Below are 19,078 nucleotides of genomic sequence, written 5' to 3' on the forward strand. Positions count from 1 at the left end.
TACAGGAAGGGTGCCCGGGGCCAAGACGGGGGGCACAGCAGGAGGAAGGGGGGTTGAGGCAAGCCGTGCAAGAGGGCCAGGCCCTGGAGCTGGGGGGCTTAGGGGGGGGGGGCCCAAGAGGAGGCCGGGGGCCCTGGCAGGCAGGAGCAGCCGCAGCCCGGATAAGAGCAAGGGAGCATAGAAAAAGAAGCGGACCCAGAAGGAGTGAACCCCAAATTTTCCAAGTGGACCTGTGTGAGTGTTACAGCTTACCTTTACTGTAAAGTGGACAAGATCCTCGGAAGTGTTCGGAAGATGACCTGCTCTCTTGATCCCTGCCCCTCATGGCTAGTGGCCCAGGGGGGACCGACAGTAACTTTATTGTTACGCCGGATCATTAATACATCCTTGAGGGAAGGGCAATTTCCATCTGATCTAAAATTGGCCATTGTAAAACCTTTATTAAAAAAGCCCTCCCTCGACCCCCTGGTACATAATAATTATCGGCCAGTTTCGCTGCTGCCATTTTTGGGGAAGGTGATCGAGAGGGCGGTTGCAATCCAGCTTCAGGCGGTCTTGGATGAAATGGATTATCTGGACCCATTTCAAACTGGTTTCTGGGCGGGTTACGGGGTTGAGACGGCCATCGTCGCCTTGGTCGATGATCTCCGTCTGGGCATCGACGGGGGAAGCGTGTCCCTGTTGGTGCTCTTGGACATCTCAGCGGCTTTCGATACCATAGACCATGGTATCCTTCTGGAGCGCCTGGTAGAGGTGGGAATCGGGGGCACTGCTCTCCAGTGGTTCCGGTCCTACCTCTCTGGGAGGTCCCAGATGGTGCAGCTGGGAGACGTGTGCTCCGATGAGAGGGCCCTTAAAACCGGGGTCCCTCAGGGAGCCATTCTGTCTCCCATGCTATTTAACATTTACATGAAACCGCTGGGAGAGATCATCCGGAGACATGGGGCGCGGGGTTATCAGTACGCTGATGACACCCAAATCATCTTCTCTATGTCTCTGACTGATGCAGTGACTGAGGATGGCGTCTCTCCTCTCGTGGCCTGTCTGGAGTCAGTAATGGGCTGGATGAGGGAAAACCGACTCAAGCTGAATCCAGAGAAAACGGAGGTACTTGTGATAGGTTCCCCTGGTCCAGGAATGGCGGTAGTTCCACCTGTCCTGAACGGGGTCACGCTTCCTGTGAAGGACTCCGTGCACAGTCTGGGGGTGCTTCTTGACTCGTCGCTTCACCTGACAGCTCAGCTGAATGCGACGGTCAAGAACACCTGTTATCAGCTTCGGCTTATTCGCCAGCTGCGCCCATACCTGGCCCAGAGGGACCTTGAAACGGTAGTACACGCTCTGGTAACCTCGAGATTGGATTTCTGCAGTGCACTCTACATGGGGCAACCCTTATACCAAACCCGGAAGCTACAAATGGTACAGAATATGGCAGCCAGGCTGGTTACTGGTACTTCCAGGGCCAGCCACATAACACCGGTGCTCCAAGATCTGCATTGGCTGCCTATTCGCTTCCGGGCACAATATAAGGTGTTGGTGATGACCTATAAAGCCCTAAATGGCTTGGGCCCAGGATACCTGAAGGACCGCCTCTCCCCGTACATTCCGTCCCGCACCCTCAGAACATCTGGGCAGCAATTACTTAGGGTGCCAGGGGCTAGGCTTACCTCTACCACGAGGAAGTCCTTCTCCATCGCTGCCCCAGCCCTTTGGAACACGCTGCCCACAGAGCTCCGCTCAGCCACCTCCCTGGCCCAATTTAGAAAGGACTTAAAAACCTTTCTATTTAAGACCTCATTCCCCCAATCAGAGTCCTAGTAGGCCTCTCCTCCTCCGTATTCCGCAAGAGGTTTGGCTAACGGGGCTTTTATCCTGTTTTATTATATTGATGTGTATTTAATTTCTGATGTTTTTATTGTAACCTGTGTTGTTTTTGTGATGTAAACCGCCCTGATCTTCGGAAGGGCAGTATATAAATAAAAATTTTATTATTATTTATTATTTATTATTATTATTTACAGTGAGGCCTTGATATCTGCTGGGGTTTGGTTCCAGGACCCCCATGAATACCAACATCCGCAGGTCCTCAAGTCCCATTCCATACAATGGGTTGTTGTTGCTGTTGTTGTTGTTGTTGTTATGGACCCTTAGTATCCAGTGGGGTTTGGTTCCAGGACCCCTGCAGACACCAAAATCCATAGATGCTCTAGTCCCATTTCATACAATGGGGTATAAGTCAGATATAGCCGTGTTATTCTGTATAACTAGTACACAAAGAGACCTTGTAGCACCTTTGAGTCTAAATGAAAAAAAGAAGTTGGCAGCATGAACTTCCGTAGCATTATTAATATTATTATGGACCCTCGATATCTGCTGGGGTTTGGTTCCAGGACCTCTGTGGATGCCACAGTCCTTGGATGCTCAATTCCTATCACATACAGTGGCATAGTAAAATGGTGTCCCTTATATAAAATGACAAAATTACAGTTGCTTTGTGGAATGAATACACACACACACACACACACACACACACACAGTTGAACCCATGTATAAAGATTCATGGATACAGAAGTCCAACTCTATATTGATGCATGCTTTGGGAGATCTTGCACAGGGCCCTTTGCCCACTCCTCAAAGCAGGAAACATAGCTTCTCAGCAGTACATGGTGCATTATATGCTGAACTTATGCAAGCAGTTATGATTAGCTTCTCTCTATCCTTTTTAGGACATCCTCGTGTGACCTCCTGACCTTGTCCATTTTGGCTGTACCTGGCTTTGTCTGTCTGACAATCTGCTTTCCTCGTGCGTCGCAGCTGTGCAACAGTGCTTGAAGAACATGCTTGTCTGCGTTAGTGGCACATCCCAGTACCTCATGTTTGTAGTCATTTTCTCTGGAGCAATGTGAAGGGATTTGCTTTTTCCATCCCTCATTCTGCAAAAGCTTCATCGTAGCTGCACCTCTCGTTGTTCCTGCAAAGCTCCGCAAAGTGGCATGCGGTGCATTACAAGTTGCAGCACTGTGCATGTTGCCACTGCCTCTTTGGCTGAGCTGCAACAACAGCTGCTGCTTCCCCAGTGAACTGAGATCTGCTCAAAACCCCACAAGTCCCGTGCATTACTTGCTGTTGTTGCAAGAGCCTCCCTACCTGTTCTCACCTCTGTCGTTGCAGCACCCTCTTTCTCCATGCAGTGTGGCCTTGTTGGTGTGAAGTTTGCACCCATGCACAGCTGTGCAAAAAGTGAGCATGACAATCTAGCCAGTCTGCATGCCGCAGGGGAGGCCTCCCCATTGGCCACCAAACCTCCAAAATTGTCTCACTTTATGTCTCCTCATCTGTTCCTCGCGGCTTTGTCACGACAATTGTGATGCTTTCCTCCTGTGGTTGTTTGTGCCCTGCGTAACCAATGATAGTCAACCTGTGGCTCCAAAAAGGCCAGCAATCAAATCTTTTAAAATTAAATTAAATTAAATTTTGCACCAGTGTGCATCCTTCTCCGCCTGCCCAGATCTTTGGGATTCAAAACAGCAGCAACGTGGAGGAGAGGTCTTGACGGTGCACAGCCACAAGAGAGCGCATTGTCTCTGCAGCAGTGGAAAAGCAGGCGCATGCATTGAAAGGTTTTGTGTGTGTGTGTGAATAACACTTGGCTCTCCTGGTGTGTAAGATCAACAGCAGCCAGGAAAGAAAAATAAGACAGCGGAAATACACACACACACACACACACACACACACACACACGAGACACTATAATCCTGGCGTTCATCTTCTTTGCTGAAGAAGAGACATTGGGAGCCCAGCTGTGGAGGACGAGGAGGGAAGCATGGGGCTGACAGGTAAGGGGGCAGGGTTGGCTGAATGCTGCCCCTCTTATTGCACGGTTGTGGTTTTAGCACCTCCGCACAACAAGAGGTTTTCAGATCTGAGACAGGACCCAGCTGGTCCTCTTCCTGGAGTCTCCCTGGAGGAACAAAGGAGGCTCTGTGGGCATGCAAAATTCTCATGGGTGCCATTTTTGGACCCACATCCTTTCAAAACAACAACAAGAAGAAGAAACTGGTAGCATTGAAAACAAAAAGCTCCACACACTGCAAAGCATACTGCAGTATTTAAAAGCTCTGAATGCTTATTCTTTGGGTGATAGGACAGTGCAGCAATGCCACATTCCACTATTGATAATTTTGAATAAGAGGAGGTAATGTAAGGTGCATGTGTTTGTGTTGGAAGGAAACGGATTAGTCCTAGCTCTACATCATTTCTCAAATTAATTATGTTTATGCATTGATGTGTTGGAGCAGAGGCTGGTGCCCTAGAGAGGGCTGCAGTGGTTGAGTGGCTGGTAGTTTTGACTGGGCAGAGAGGTGCCAGGCTGGGCACTTTCCTGCCCTTGTGGGTCGCTGGCCATTAAAGTGAGATGTTCAGGAGTTTTTATTTTTGAATTGACTCCAAATAATCTTTTTAGAGATTTCGGACTGTCAGCGTATCTGGAATTGTTGTGTGCTTCCAAGATGTTTCCAACTTATGGTGACCTTATTATGGGGTTTTTATGGAGCTGAGAGTGTGTGACCAGGGTGACCAGATGCCCTCCTTTTCCAAGACTTGGCCTACATTTCAGCCTTCTGTCCAGGAGGAATTCCAAAATGCCTTCCATTTTGAGTATTATTGAAGCATTACTGTATATTTAAAGGAGTATTTTTACCTTTTGTTTGGGCATATCCTACATTCTTCTTAAATGCTCCACATTTTGTGGTACCTTGTCCTCTTTTGCGGTGAGGGCATTTGGTCACCCTGTGACCAAATGCTCATGGCCGAGTGGGAAATCGAACCCTGGTCTCCAGAGTCGTGGTCCAACACTCAAGCCACAATGCAATGCTGGTTTGCAACAATTTAAGATGAAGAACAATTAAAAACTAGTAACATAAAACTTAAAAGAAAGTTAAACCACAACTCTATTAAAAGCTAAAAACATGTAACTGAAAACTCTGGTCTCTAGAGTCATAGCAAAACACATTGGCTCAAATCCCTGCTCAGCCATGGAGTTCCACTGAGTGACTTTGGGCAACCCCCTGGTTGTTTTGCCTTAGGGCCACTTAAAGACATGCAACAACAATATTAAAATCCTACTGATGAAACGACAAGCAGCTGAAGGTCTAGACTTTATTTGAAATGAATGAAATCTAATTTATAAATTTGCACCATGAGGTTCTAAAGGACAAGCCAACTTCTGGAGAATCTGTTTTTTGGCTCCAGCGCTGATTTAAAAAACAGTTTTTAAATATTGTCTGAAGATGCCAGCCACGGATGCTGGCGAAACATCAGAAACAAACTCTTCTAGAACATGGGCCACGCAGCCCGACAAACCCACAAAACCCGATAGTCACTGGCCTTCATTGTGGCCTTTTACATTAATTTGGTACATATCCCGCTTTTCTCCTGGCATGGGGCCCAGGGTGGCTTTGGACAAGGCCAAAACTAAAGCTAACAGCCCAATGATAAAAGAAAGTTAAAACACAGTTAAACCAGTTATTGCATCAAAACAGGATTAATTTTTTGAAAAGTTTAAAATCATTTAGGAACATACTAATACAGTAAAGATAAAAATTACAGACATACGGAGAGAGAGACAGCATGTTGTAGTGGTTTGGACGACTCTGGAGACCAGGGTTCGATTCCTTGTTTGACCGTAGAAACCCACTTGGTGACCTTGGGCAAGTCACACTCCCTCAGCCCCAGAAAACCCTGTGATAGGGTCTCCATAAGTCGGAAATAACTTGAAGGCGCACAGCACCAACAAAAAATCACCCACACAAGAATTCCCATAACCAAATAATCACCAAATGCCAATTTTAAAAAAGAAATCTTTGTTGGCAAAAGGCACGGGATGGGGTTATTATTATTATTATTATTATTATTATTATTATTATTATTATTAATATGTTTCAGACAAGGGGACTTATCTAGCCAAGCAGCAGAGAATGTGGGAGCATTTGCTACAGTTTCCAGGGACTTTTTTTGTTTGTTTCGAAAAGAATTTGGGATATTACCAATCCCAAATACATCTTCTGCATCAGAAAGTGTGTCTAGACAGGACTTCACTTGTGGTCTTGACATTTGCTTTTGTTGGCTGCATTGGCACCACAGAAATAATCCAGTTTGGCAACTCTTTAACTGTTATGGAATTCTGGAAATTGTAGTTTATTGTGGCGTCAGGGCTCTCTGGCGGAGAAGGCTAAATATCTCACAAAACTACAATTCCCTGGATTCCATAGCAATGAGCCATGGTGATTAAAGTGGGGTTGAACTGGATTATTTCTGCAGTGTGGATGCAGGCGTTGTTGGGTGGCTTCATGTCATTTCCATCTTATGGTAAACGTACAGCTTATAAACAGTTTTTAATCATGAATTTTAAACATGAATTTTATATTTAATTATGGTTCTACGTTTTGTTATGCAAATGTTGCATAGATCTCTCAATATGTGTATTTTACGCAGCTTAATATGTGTATTTTATGTAATGATTGTGTTTTAACTATGTTGTAACCCGCCTCAAGCTGTGAGGAGAGGCAGGTAAGAAATAAAATTATTATTATTATTATTATTATTATTATTATTATTATTATTATTATTAAATAATAATAATAATAATAATAATAATAATAATAATAATAATAATTTTCTTTGCAAGATTTGTTCAGAGGAGGTTTGCCTTTGCCTTCCTCTGAGGCTGAGATAATGTCACTTGCCCAGGGTCACCCAAAGGATTTCCAGGGCTAAGTCGGGATTCGAACCCTGCTCTCGCGGAGTCCTCCTCATCCAGCATTGAAACCACTATACCACATTGGCTTACATTGAATAATGTCACTTGCAGCAGCACGAAATTTTTTCTGGCCCCAGGACAGTTACCTCAGTAATCTGGTGATGAATGAAGGGTTCGAGTGAGTGAGCCAAACCACAACAACACCCCAGATGGCAATAGGATGGCCATGGATGTCAGGCTTTTTGCTTCTTTTCCAAGTTGGAAAAAAGACAAAGTTTCCCGAACTCAAATACTTTTATGAATGTTCTCCTTCTGATTTAAGGTAGTTGTGGGTGTGTGGGGAGGGGAGAGAATAAACACATCCTTTACACCCCACCTTTTGGGATGACTGCACAAACCTGGTTGCCCCGTCCTGTCTGGTTTCGCCCAAACACTGCAGGCGAAAGAGAAGAAAATCCCTATTTAGGTCTGGTTGGGGAATGGAAACGATGGGGAACAGAGAGAGTTATTATATCTATTTTTTAAACCGATTTTTATTAATGTGAAGGCAAAGGCTTTCCTGGCCAGCATATCCATAGGTTTTTGTGGGTTTGGGGGCTATGTGGCCATGTTTTAGAAGAGTTTATTCTTGATGTTTCACCAGCATCTTCAGAGAAAGATGCCAGCCACAGATGCTGGCAAAATGTCCAGTTTTGTCCAGTTTTCTTCTAATTGAAATATCATACCGTCTTTCACAGTTACTTTTAATTTATCAAAATGTGGCATATCTTGTCTGGATTTCCCCCCAGTTATGTGCATAAAGTAACCTTGTGGCTGTCACCATGTACAGAGTGGTTTTACAATGTTTCTTCTCTATTTTATCTCCCAGCAGATGCAACATATTGAGTAGATACATTTCGGGGCACAGTGGTGCTTTTATGTTCAGGGTTTCTGAGATCAAACTGCGAATTGATAACCAGACATTTTTAGCTTTAGGGCATAACTACCACTTATGGTACAAAGTTAAACCACAAACCAGGCATTGTTTTACATTTCCAAAATTTTGGATCAATGTTTTTATACATTTTTGCTAACCTTATCGGGGTGAGATGCCATCTGAATAGCATTTTAGAGTTTTCGTTCTCAAGATATCTGTTGCCCTAATTCAGAAATGGAATTTTGGTGGTGTAGTATTGGCGTACAAATGCAATAAGTGTGGCAAAGTAGCAATAAGTGTGACGTAGTAGTTTGAGTGTTGGGTTATGACACTGGAGACCAAGGTTCAATTCCCTGCTCAGCTCTGGAAACCCAGTGGGTGACCCTGGGCAAGTCACACTCTCTCAGCCTTAGAGGATGGCAAGAGCAAAGAGGAGCCCAACAATTATCATCCAGTTAGTCTGACATCAATACCAGGAAAGATTCTAGAGCAGATCATTAAATAGAGAGTCTGTGAACATCTAGAAGGCAATGCCATAATCACAAAAAGTTAACATGGGTTTCTGAGAAACAAGTCATGCCAGAGCCAGACTAATTCGATCTCCTTTTTTGATACTCTATTCTGCTCTGGTCAGGCCTCACCTGGAATATTGTGTCCAGCTCTGGGCACCACAATTCAAAAAAGATGTGGAGAAACTGGAGTGTGTCCAAAGGAGGGTGACTAAAATGATGAAGGGTCTGGAGGAACAACTTAAGGAGCTGCGGATGTTTAGCCTGGAGAAGAGAAGGCTAAGAGGTGATATAATATGACATCCCTTCAAATACTTAATTTGAAGGGATGTCATATTGAGGAGAGAGCAAGCTTGTTTTCTGCTGCTCCAGAGAACAGGACCCAGAGCAGTAGATGGAAGCTACAGGAAAAAAGATTCCGTCTCAACATCCTGACAGTAAGGGCTGTTCGACAGTGGAAGACATTGCCTTGGAGTGTGATGTAGTCCCCTTCTTTGGAGGTTTTCAAACAGTGGCTGGATGGCCATCTGTCAGGGATGCTTTGATTGTGAGTTCCTGCATGGCAGAATGGGGTTGGACTCGATAGTCCTTGTGGTCTCTTCCAACTTTTATGATTCTGTTGGAGGCACACAACAACAACAACCAATGCTTGGCTGCTCCTTCCTTGCAAGGAGGAACATCTCCATAGCTCTTGCCTTGTCACTGGGAAGGAATTAAGGAGCCATTTGGAGGCTTTCTGAGCTGCCAGGCTGTTTTAAGTGGCTTTTGATGGGCATTTCAGGCACTCAGGCCTTATCCCTTAGCCTTAAGGCAGAGCCATGGTAAAACAGATTAAATCCCTGTATTTAGCTCCTGGATTGATCCTCTGGCCTGGCTGCCACGTGTTCTTGTTGTGCTGTCAAGACGACTTCTTCTTAACAGCCACCCTAGTAAAGAACAGCCTCCAGCCGCTCCGCTCAGGTCTTGCAAATTCAGGACATTCCCAGGGTGGCTGGATGTCCAAACTGCAAAGGAGGACAAGGTGCCAAGGCATTTCAGAAAAATGTAGACCATCCCAAAATTAAAGCTAAAAACACTCATATAAATATAAAGTCATGTTTCTTGGTGATGCTGATATTGGAAGACATTTTGAAATTCCTCCTGGGCTGGGCAGAAGTTTGAAATGTAGGGCATGTCCTGGAAAAGGAGGACATCTGCTCACACTGAGACAGTTGTGGCTTCTTTGATTTCAGTTCCTCCACCTGTAAAATAAGAACTACTGTGGCATAGTGGTTTCAGTGTTGGACTATGACTCTGAAGACCTGGGTACGATTCCATTCCATGTGGTTTTGCAATGATGATACTACAACAGGTTGCAGATGGGTGGGAGGGACATGTTTCATTCTGCGCAGCTTCTGCCCCCCATGAATGGACCATTATTGTATCGTTACACACATATGTTTTTGCGCAGGACCTCCTAGTTGTATTCTCTACTGTGGAGATTACTGCATGAGGTGCTAGTAATGGGACTGAGGTGAAATTTCAACCTCAGTAATTCCTTTCCTTTTTGCACAACATCGTCACTCCTCCGTTGCTGATCTGCTGTTATGCCGTTATTATCGCACCATTTCACCTTGACAGGGATCTCTTGTTAATGCAAAATTGTGCAATAATAACGGTATGACAGATCAGCAACAGATGAATGAGGATGTCTTGTGAAAAGGAGAGGAATCAAATGTTATAATTCCACTTCAGTTCCATCACTATCTCCTATATCCACTACGTGACAGTGAGAACGTAGCATTATTTGCTTCCACACTTGTGCGTTCCCAAAACTGAAGCCGTATCGGGTTCTTATTCACCAGAGTTTATCATGAATGCGAAGTGGCACAATAATAACAATTTCCAGGTGCGCTGACCACATCATGATCTTGACATCATGTGAGAATCTTCACTCAGTAATGTTTTAATGCTGCTGTTGTTCCATTTTTTTACCCCAATGTGATCATCTCCAATAGTCAGTTCCCAAAAGACGGTTGGGTACATGAGTTTCCTGTTTCTCAAAAAGGGTGCTGCCTTCCTTTTCCTGTGTGTGGTTTTTTATTCTCATGTATCTCAGCCCCTCCTTTCCTCAGTTGGCGTTGTGGTTTCTCCCTCGACAGAATCTTTTCTGTGCATTTTTCTGATTTTGAACCTCCCTCTGTGTTGCAAGCGATTGTCGGGTTTCTAGAAAAAAATATCCTATGAAAACGGGTCTTGCCCTCATCTTTTTTAAAAAGCCCCTCTGGAGCCCTCCAGATGCGTTGGACTGCAATCCCCATCACCCAGGGTGACCAGAAGTCCTAAATGCAAAAGAGGAGAAGGCACCGCAAAATGTTGGACATTCAAGGAAAATATGAGATGTTACAAAATAAAAGCTAAAAATAGTCATATAAATGTAAATTCATGCTTCTTAGTCATTCTCAGAATGAAGGGTGTTTTGGAATTCCTCCTGAACATAAGATTACAATGTAGGACATGTCCTGGAAAAGGAGGATGTATGGTCACTTTACAAGGAGCCCACAATTTCTTCTCCTGATAGTTTCACTACATAGCAGGTGCTGGGTTAGACATAGACTGCATTTGCACTGCAGAAATAATGCAGTTTCAAACTGCTTTTAATTGTCATGGTTCGATCCTATAGGATCCTGGAATTTATAGTTTGCTGTGGCACCACAGCTCCCTGACAGAGAAGGTTAAATATCACAGCAGACTACAGATCACAGAATTCCCTAGCATTGAGCCATGGCAGTTAAACTCGTGTCAAACTGCATTATTTCTGCAGTGCCGATGCAGCTATAGTCATAGTGGGAATTGTGTGGCCTTCCAGGAGTTGTTAGACTGCAAATCCCATCAGCCCTATGTAGCATAGGCAATGGGGAGGGATGCTGGGAATTGCAGTCCAACAACATCTGGAGGGCTGCCCAGATAAAAAAGGATATTGTACTACAAGCAGTTTTTGGCCTGTAACCCAACAGGTTCCCACCCCCCCCCCCTTGGAAACAACGATGGTTGTACAGTCAGTCCCCCACATTAGCGCATTTGTCTTTTGTGGATAAGATAATGATAATAATAATAATAATAATAATAATAATAATAATAGTTTTGATTTATATATATCCTGCCTCTCCTTGTGGATCGAGGCAGGAATACACCAACAAATTTAAAATTACAGCTAGTTAAAATACATTTTCATATCATAAAATCTTAAAAACACATCAATAACACTATACAGGTACAATATCAACATCTGATTTCCCATACATGTTCCAAATGAAGTGTCATCTTAAAGCTGTTATAGTAGGTCTGGGGGATAGGCTCGCCGGAAGAGATCCATCTTGAGTGCCTTCTTGAAGGTGTAAGAAGGATCTCCTCTGGCAAGCCATTCCACAATTTGGGAGCCATAGCAATGAATGCCCTGTGGGAAGTAGACCTTAGTCTGGTCTTTGGATAATCCAATAGATTCTTCCCAGTTGTTCTGAGAGTGCGGGGCGGATTGTGTAGGGAGAGGCGTTCCCTCAAGTAACTTGGGCCCAAGGTAATAACCAACACTTTGTATTGTGCCTGGAAACTAATTGGCAGCCAGTGAAGAGATCTTAAGACTGGTGTTATGTGGTCAGACCTAGGTGTACCAGTGACCAATCTGGCTGCCGTGTTTTGCACCAGTTGAAGTTTCCAAACTTGATACAAAGGGTAGCCCCATGTAGAGCGCACTACAGAAATCAAGACGAGAGATTACCAGTGCGAATACCACTGCTTCAAGGTCCTTTCAGTCTGGGTAGGGACGCAGTTGGCGTATCAACCGAAGTTGGTACCAGGCGCTTCTGGCCATCGCATCTACTTGAGATAATAACTGTAGAGATGGATCCAGAAGAACTCCCAAACTGTGAACTTCATCCTTTAGGGGAAGTGTGACCCCATCCAGGACTGGTTGACAAATCTCCATCCCTGGACTTGGGGAACCTATTGCGAGTACCTCCGTTTGAGTTTGTTTTCCCTCATCCAGCCCATTATCGACTCAAGACAGGTGTCCAGAAAAGAGATGCCTTCCTTAGTCACTGCATCAGTCAGAGAAATAGAGAAGTAGATTTGGATGTCATCAGCGTACTGATAACACTGCGCCCATGTCTCCGGATGATCTCTCCCAGCGGTTTCATGTAACTGTTAAACAGCATGGGGCACAGGATGGCACCCTGAGCGACGTCAGATGTCAGCTCTCTCTTTTTTAATATGCTCTCTCTAAGAATATCTACCATCTATACTCGACTATAGGTCAAACGTCCCCATATAAGTTGAGGACAGGTTTTGGGGCCAAAATTATGGATTTTGATATGACCCATGGATAAGTCGAGGACAAAACTTGGAGGCTTCTGTGTGTATGTGTGCACACAGCAAGAGGGACTCTAATTGAGGCTTTTTGCTTCAGCGTCTCACCCTTCACTGCGCAGACAGTGGTGACCGGCGCAGGGGGGAGAGACTGGGTTTGTTTGTTTAAAAGCGATCAATCACCTAAGAGTTTTTCTGCTTGGCTCAAGAGAAAATGAAACTCTCTCTCAACCGCATGCGGAAATATGAAAGAGCTGCTATCATGTTACCATACTGAGCTGTAAATAAGTTGACCTGGGATTTTGGAGTCCATTTTTTGGGCATAAATTTCTTGACCTATAGATGAATATATACGGTAGGACCTCCAGTGCAACTCTATGGTCAGCATTTACCAAAAGTCACATTGGAGGACCTGCAGGACACTTCTCTAGGGATTTGTTGGTCCTCCAATGTGAGTCTGTGGTCAATGTCTGGCAGATGTTGACCATATAGTTATACTGGAGGACCTAAATATTCCTAAGGAGCTTCTCCTATTGTCCCTCCCCTCCACTTTCATGGGTCCCATGCCCCTAACCCCAGCAAATGTGGAGGGCCTGCTATTGTTGTTATTATTATCATTATACTTTTTTTATATAGCGCCGTAGATTTACACAGTGCTGTACACACAGACAATAAAACCAGGAGAAAAAATGAAATCTGCCAATGCTGTATATTCTACAAAATACATATAAAACACATATAAAACTGTACAATCTCCCTTTTAGGTGAAGCTGGGGGAAAGATACTTTTCTGGACTACAACATTCAGGATCCTACAGCCAGTGTGGCCACACGGATGGGCGGATTCTGTACTTGCTATTGCTATTCTGAGTATTACAGCCCAAACAGGTACATTTCCCCAAACACTTGTTTTATAAGGCAACTGCTAGTAAACTTTGGAGGAGCCTTGCTTTGGAGCAAAGCCCTGTTCCAAAGCCCGCCTGTGCTGAGCCAATCTTTCCAAAACTTCTCTTCCAAGCCGCAAACTTGCTAGGAAACGTGGGATCCCTGCCTGGCCTTGGATGCCTTTGAAAAAGGAATAATCGGCAAGGGAGGAAACAGTTTATTTAGCCGTGAAGATAATTGGATGCAGTTGTGTTAGCCTCCTGCCCTGCTACACACAGACCCACATACCTACATGCATAGCTGTTTCATTGCTGATAATTGCCGTCTGGGGAAAGCCAAAGTTCAGGAGTGTAGCTACAAGAGGGCAAATTGAGGGCATAGCCCACCCCAAATAAGAAATTTGCCCCTCCCTGAAATTTCCCTTCCGTTCCCAAATTTGTAGCATTCTGATAAATTAAAACCTCACTTGAACATTTGGAAAGAATCCTAGGGTTGGAAGAGACCCCAAGGGTCATCCAGCCCTGCCATGCAGGAATACAAAAGCAAGCACATCCAACATACGATAATTCAACAGTTTGCTTTTGCCTGAACTTACTGGGAAGGGCAAAAATCCTCCTCTGCTTTCCTCTTGCTATGTTAACAGAGCGAAAACCTCTTTTGCATTTTTAAACTCAGATTGCAGCAACTGTAGGCAGCTGAGGTCAAACAGGGAAAGTGAGATGAGGACAGAAAAATTGGGACATTTTGAACACAGCTGAAAAAGTGGGAAGATAGCGAGACGAAATCAGGACAATTGAAGGGTATGAAGTTTCTCAAATTTCCACCTGGTCATGCTCCAGATGGCTTTTAATGGCTTGTTGTATGTGATCTCAGGCACTGAGTGAGTTAACAGAGTGCAAACTCCTTTTGTACTTTCAACTCTGCTGGATAGCAGAGGCTTCCCTTGCTGTAGTGCTCTGACTTGCCCTGAATTGACCCTTGCTCCTGCTCACGATCTATCTCTATATCTCTATATATCTATATATCTTTACCTACAAACATGCACATTTTTTGCCAAAAATAATTTAAAAAAATAAAAATCAAAGGGAAATGGTCCCTGATGGATAGCAGAAGCTTGGCCTCTTCTGCCCCCCCCCCCCCCCGGCCCGCCCTGAATTGACCCCATCAGTCACCCCCTTTTTGCCTCCTGTCACCCTTTGCATCCAGCGATTCCCCTTTTTTCGGCTCGTTCCTCCTCCTCCTCCCCCCTCCCTTCTGATGAGGGGAGGGAATGCTCTGACCTCTGCCAGCCCCCTGACCCTAATCCCTCCCTGAATTTGCCCCGAACATGATCGAGGGCAAGTTCATATTTCTCTGAACCCGGGTCTTTTGAGAAAAGATGGATTTTAGCCCAATACTGGATACCCCGGGGTAAGGGGCATTTCCTTGTGCAAGCCTCGACATGGATTGTGACAGAATCGGGCCCAATATGAACTTCACGTGGAAGAATCGATTTCAAAAGGTAATGTGAATGGCCCCTCAGTTTGCAGCAACTGTAGGAAGCGAAAGTGGGAGGAAGAGAGAGAAACTGGGGCATTTTAAAAGCAGCTGAAAAGTGGGACAACAGAAGATTATCAAGACTGTTCTAGCCAAATTGGGACAATTGGAGGCTATGTGGTGTCTCATATTTCTATCTGCTGCTCTTGTCCCAAATGGGTATGTCTTGTGTGTGAGAGTAAGCTTCTTCTATTCTTGCACTGCAACACATCTCATAGAATCACAGAATCCTAGGGCCATCCAACCCACCCCCATTCTGCCATGAAGAAAGACACAAAGTGCTTCTGACAGATGGCCATCCAGCTTCTGCTTAATAACCTCCAAAGAAGGAGACTCCACCAACCTCCGAGGCATCAGCATCTTCCATGATCAAATAGCTCTTACCATCAGGAAGTTCTTCCTAAGCTTTAGGCTGAATCTCTTTTCCTGTAGATTGAATCCATTGCTCCGTGTCCTAGTCTCTGGAGCAGCAAGTTGCCATGCTCCCTCCATCTTCAATATGGCACCCTTTCAAATATTTAAATAGGGAGAGAGTTTTGGTACCCAAAGCAAAGGGTCAGAGACAGTGATACCAAGGGAATGAAAACATAGCAAACAGTTCTCGGTGGGTACAAGTTACTCAGTGCTATTGTCCACAATGCTCACCGCCTTGAGTCCCTATATTGGGAGAAAGGCGGGATATAAGAAAATAAAACAACAACAACAGCCGGGGTGTCGGAGGTGCGCATCTGCGCACCGCCCCGGGAGTGCCGCCCACGGACTGAAGGAGCACTGCTGCGGGACTCTTTGGGACTCTTTGCTGGCCTTGGCGTTTGGCGGCCAGAGCGAGTGGGGCCTTTAAGAGACACCTGGGGGGAAGCCAGGGAGGAGCCCGCCAGGTGAGAGCGGCGGGTATAAAACCGGGCAGCCGGTCCCTTCCTGACACGCCCCCTCTGCCTCCTCGCCGGACCACCGTCGCCGCCAGAGCCGCGCCTTCTGCCGGGCGGCCTCCTCCCGGGGTGTCGGAGGTGCGCATCTGCCGCCCACGGACTGAAGGAGCACCGGGTTAGGGAGGCTGTAGGTTAGCCTTTAGAGCAGAGGATGCCTGGGGTGGCTAACCTCAGCTCTTCAAATTGTCGCAGAGGGGTCGGGGGAAGGTTATGGATGTGGGGGATGCATGGGCTGAGGAGGGAAGGCATGACATCACTACGAGCGGAGCTCCCATTGAGTTAGTGTGGGGTAGGGGGAGGTATGGCGGTGGGAGAAGGGACTTGCGTTCCAGGGGAAGGAGAGATCGATGCATCATATGTGGTCGTAGTGGGGGACTCCTTGCTGAGGGGTACAGAAGCAGTGATATGTAGGCCTGACAAGATGTCTCGAGAGGTGTGTTGTCTTCCAGGTGCAAAGATCCGTGATGTGACAGAGAGGCTGACAAGACTGGTCAAGCCTACTGACAAATACCCCTTCCTTTTGGTCCACGTGGGAACTAATGATACTGCAAGACACAGCCTTCAGAACATCAAAAGGGATTACGAGGCGCTTGGTAGGAAGCTGAAAGGAATGGATGCACAGGTTGTCATCTCGTCTCTTCTGCCAGTTGAAGGGCATGGTCCAGGAAGGGAGAGGAAAATAGCGGATGTGAACAACTGGCTTCGCAGATGGTGCCGCCGAGAAGGATTTGGATTCTTCGATCATGGGCTGCGGTTCCACGAGGAGGGATTTCTTGCAACAGACGGGTTGCATCTCACGCCAGTTGGAAGAAATGTTTTTGCCAACAGTCTCAAGAACTTGATCAGGAGGGCTTTAAACTGAGTTCCGAGGGGAAGGGAGACAATATTAAAGAAGGCGAAAGGGATGGCGAAAATAGTCAAACTGACATAGAGGAAACAAGAAAAAAAGTGCAAGGACCCAACAGTGGGAGGCAAAAAAACTTGCACAGGCAGCAAGTAAAAGGGAACTATGGTCTGCGATGTCTCTACACTAATGCACAGAGCCTGGGAAATAAGCAAGATGAACTCGAACTCCTAGTACAACAAAGCAAATATGATATAATAGGCATCACTGAAACCTGGTGGGATGAGTCTCATGATTGGAATGTGGAAATAGAGGGGTATAACCTTTTTAAGAGAAATAGGCCAAACAAGAAAGGAGGAGGAATAGCACTATATGTCAGAGATATTTACAACAGTGAAGAGATCCAGGACATCAATCATGGAAGCCAGGTGGAGAGCATCTGGGTAAAAATTAAAGGGGAGGGAAACAACAAGGATGTTACGGTGGGAGTCTACTACAGACCCCCAAGTGAGACTGAGGAATTGGATGATATCTTTCTAGAACAGATGACCACACAGTCAGAAAAGAGAGATGTAGTAGTGATGGGCGACTTCAACTATCCTGATATTTGTTGGAAGTCAAACTCAGCAAAATCCTCAAGGCCTAGCAAATTCCTCACTTGCCTGGAAGACAATTTCATGGTCCAAAAGGTGGAAGAGGCAACAAGGGGGTCAGCTATTTTAGATCTGATCCTAACCAACAAGGATGACTTGGTTAATGGGGTGCAAGTGGTGGGATCATTAGGTGGAAGTGACCATGTTCTCCTGGAGTTTGTAATACAGTGGAAAGGAGAAGCCAGGCATAGTCAGACACGCATCCTAGACTTTAGGAGAGCGGATTTCAGTAAACTTAGAGAAATATTGAGGGCAATTCCATGGTCAGAAATACTAAAAGATAAAGGAGTTCAGGACGGATGGGACTTTCTCAAAAGGGAGATACTGAAGGCACAATTTCAAACAGTTCCAGTGAGAAAGAAAAACGGGAGGTGTCTCAAGAAACCAGGATGGATGACTAAGGAACTTTCAACCGAGCTAAGTTTGAAACGGAACATGTATAAGAAATGGAAAAAGGGGGAAATCACAAAAAAGGAATTCAAAGAAATAGCAGGCATGTGTAGGGGTAAAGTCAGAAAAGCTAAAGCACAGAACGAACTCAGGCTTGCTAGAGAGGTTAAGAACAATAAAAAGGGCTTTTTTGGATATGTCCGCAGCAAAAGGAAGAAGAAGGAAACGGTAGGGCCACTGCGTGGAGAAGATGGCAAATTGCTAACAGGAGACAGAGAAAAGGCAGAATTACTCAACACCTTCTTTGCCTCAGTCTTCTCAGAAAAGGCAAAGGGTGCTCAACCTGAGGATAATGGAGCAGAGGACAGAATAGGGGCATTTCAGCACAGAATAAGTAAAGAGATAGTAGAGGAACACCTTATTAATCTAAATGAATTTAAGTGTCCGGGACCAGATGAACTCCATCCAAGGGTATTAAAAGAACTGGCAAATGTAATATCGGAGCCATTGGCAATAATCTTTGAAAACTCCTGGAAAACAGGAGAAATCCCAGCAGACTGGCGGAGGGCAAACGTTGTCCCCATCTTCAAAAAGGGGAAAAAAGAGGATCCCAACAATTATCCTCCAGTTAGTCTGACATCAGTACTAGGAAAGATCCTGGAGCAGATCATTAAACAGAGAGTCTGTGAACATCTAGAAGGCAATGCCATAATCACAAAAAGTCAACATGGGTTTCAGAGAAACAAGTCATGCCAGACAAACCTGATCTCTTTCTTTGATAAAATGACCAGCTTGGTAGATGAAGGGAATGCTGTGGATATAGTATATCTTGATTTCAGTAAGGCCTTTGACAAAGTTCCCCATGACATTCTTGCAAACAAGCTTGTAAAATGTGGGCTAGACAAAGGAACTGTTAAATGGATCTGTAATTGGTTGACCGGCCGAACCCAAAGGGTGCTCAACAATGGCTCCTCTTCATCCTGGAGAGAAGTGACCAGTGGGGTCCCACAGGGCTCTGTCCTGGGCCCAGTGCTATTCAACATCTTTATCAATGACCTGGATGACAGAATTGGAAGCATACTTATCAAATTTGCAGATGATACCAAATTAGGGGGAATAGCTAATACCCCAGAGGACAGGATCAAGATTCAAAATGACCTGAATAGACTAGAAAGCTGGGCCAAAGCTAACAAAATGAAATTCAACACAGAGAAATGTAAGGTATTGCACTTAGGGCGGAAAAATAAAATGCACAGATATAGGATGGGTGACACCTGGCTGAATGAAACTACGTGTGAAAGGGATCTAGGAGTCCA

The 19,078-nt window shown here is 45.2% G+C and overlaps 1 protein-coding gene and 1 long non-coding RNA gene across 2 annotated transcripts in view; both read left to right on the forward strand.

The window, feature by feature from the left end:
- ARMC9 (armadillo repeat containing 9) overlaps positions 1 to 19,078 on the forward strand; it is a 1,183,007-nt gene that overhangs the window by 192,051 nt on the left and 971,878 nt on the right. The gene's annotated exons all lie outside the window — the stretch shown is intronic.
- LOC121925356 lies at positions 82 to 13,415 on the forward strand. The gene is made up of 3 exons (XR_006102861.1): positions 82 to 234; positions 2,727 to 3,836; positions 13,291 to 13,415. It is a non-coding gene; the product is annotated as an uncharacterized LOC121925356 (long non-coding RNA).

This window comes from Sceloporus undulatus, chromosome 3 (assembly GCF_019175285.1).
Source record: "Sceloporus undulatus isolate JIND9_A2432 ecotype Alabama chromosome 3, SceUnd_v1.1, whole genome shotgun sequence".
Lineage (NCBI taxonomy): Eukaryota > Metazoa > Chordata > Lepidosauria > Squamata > Phrynosomatidae > Sceloporus > Sceloporus undulatus.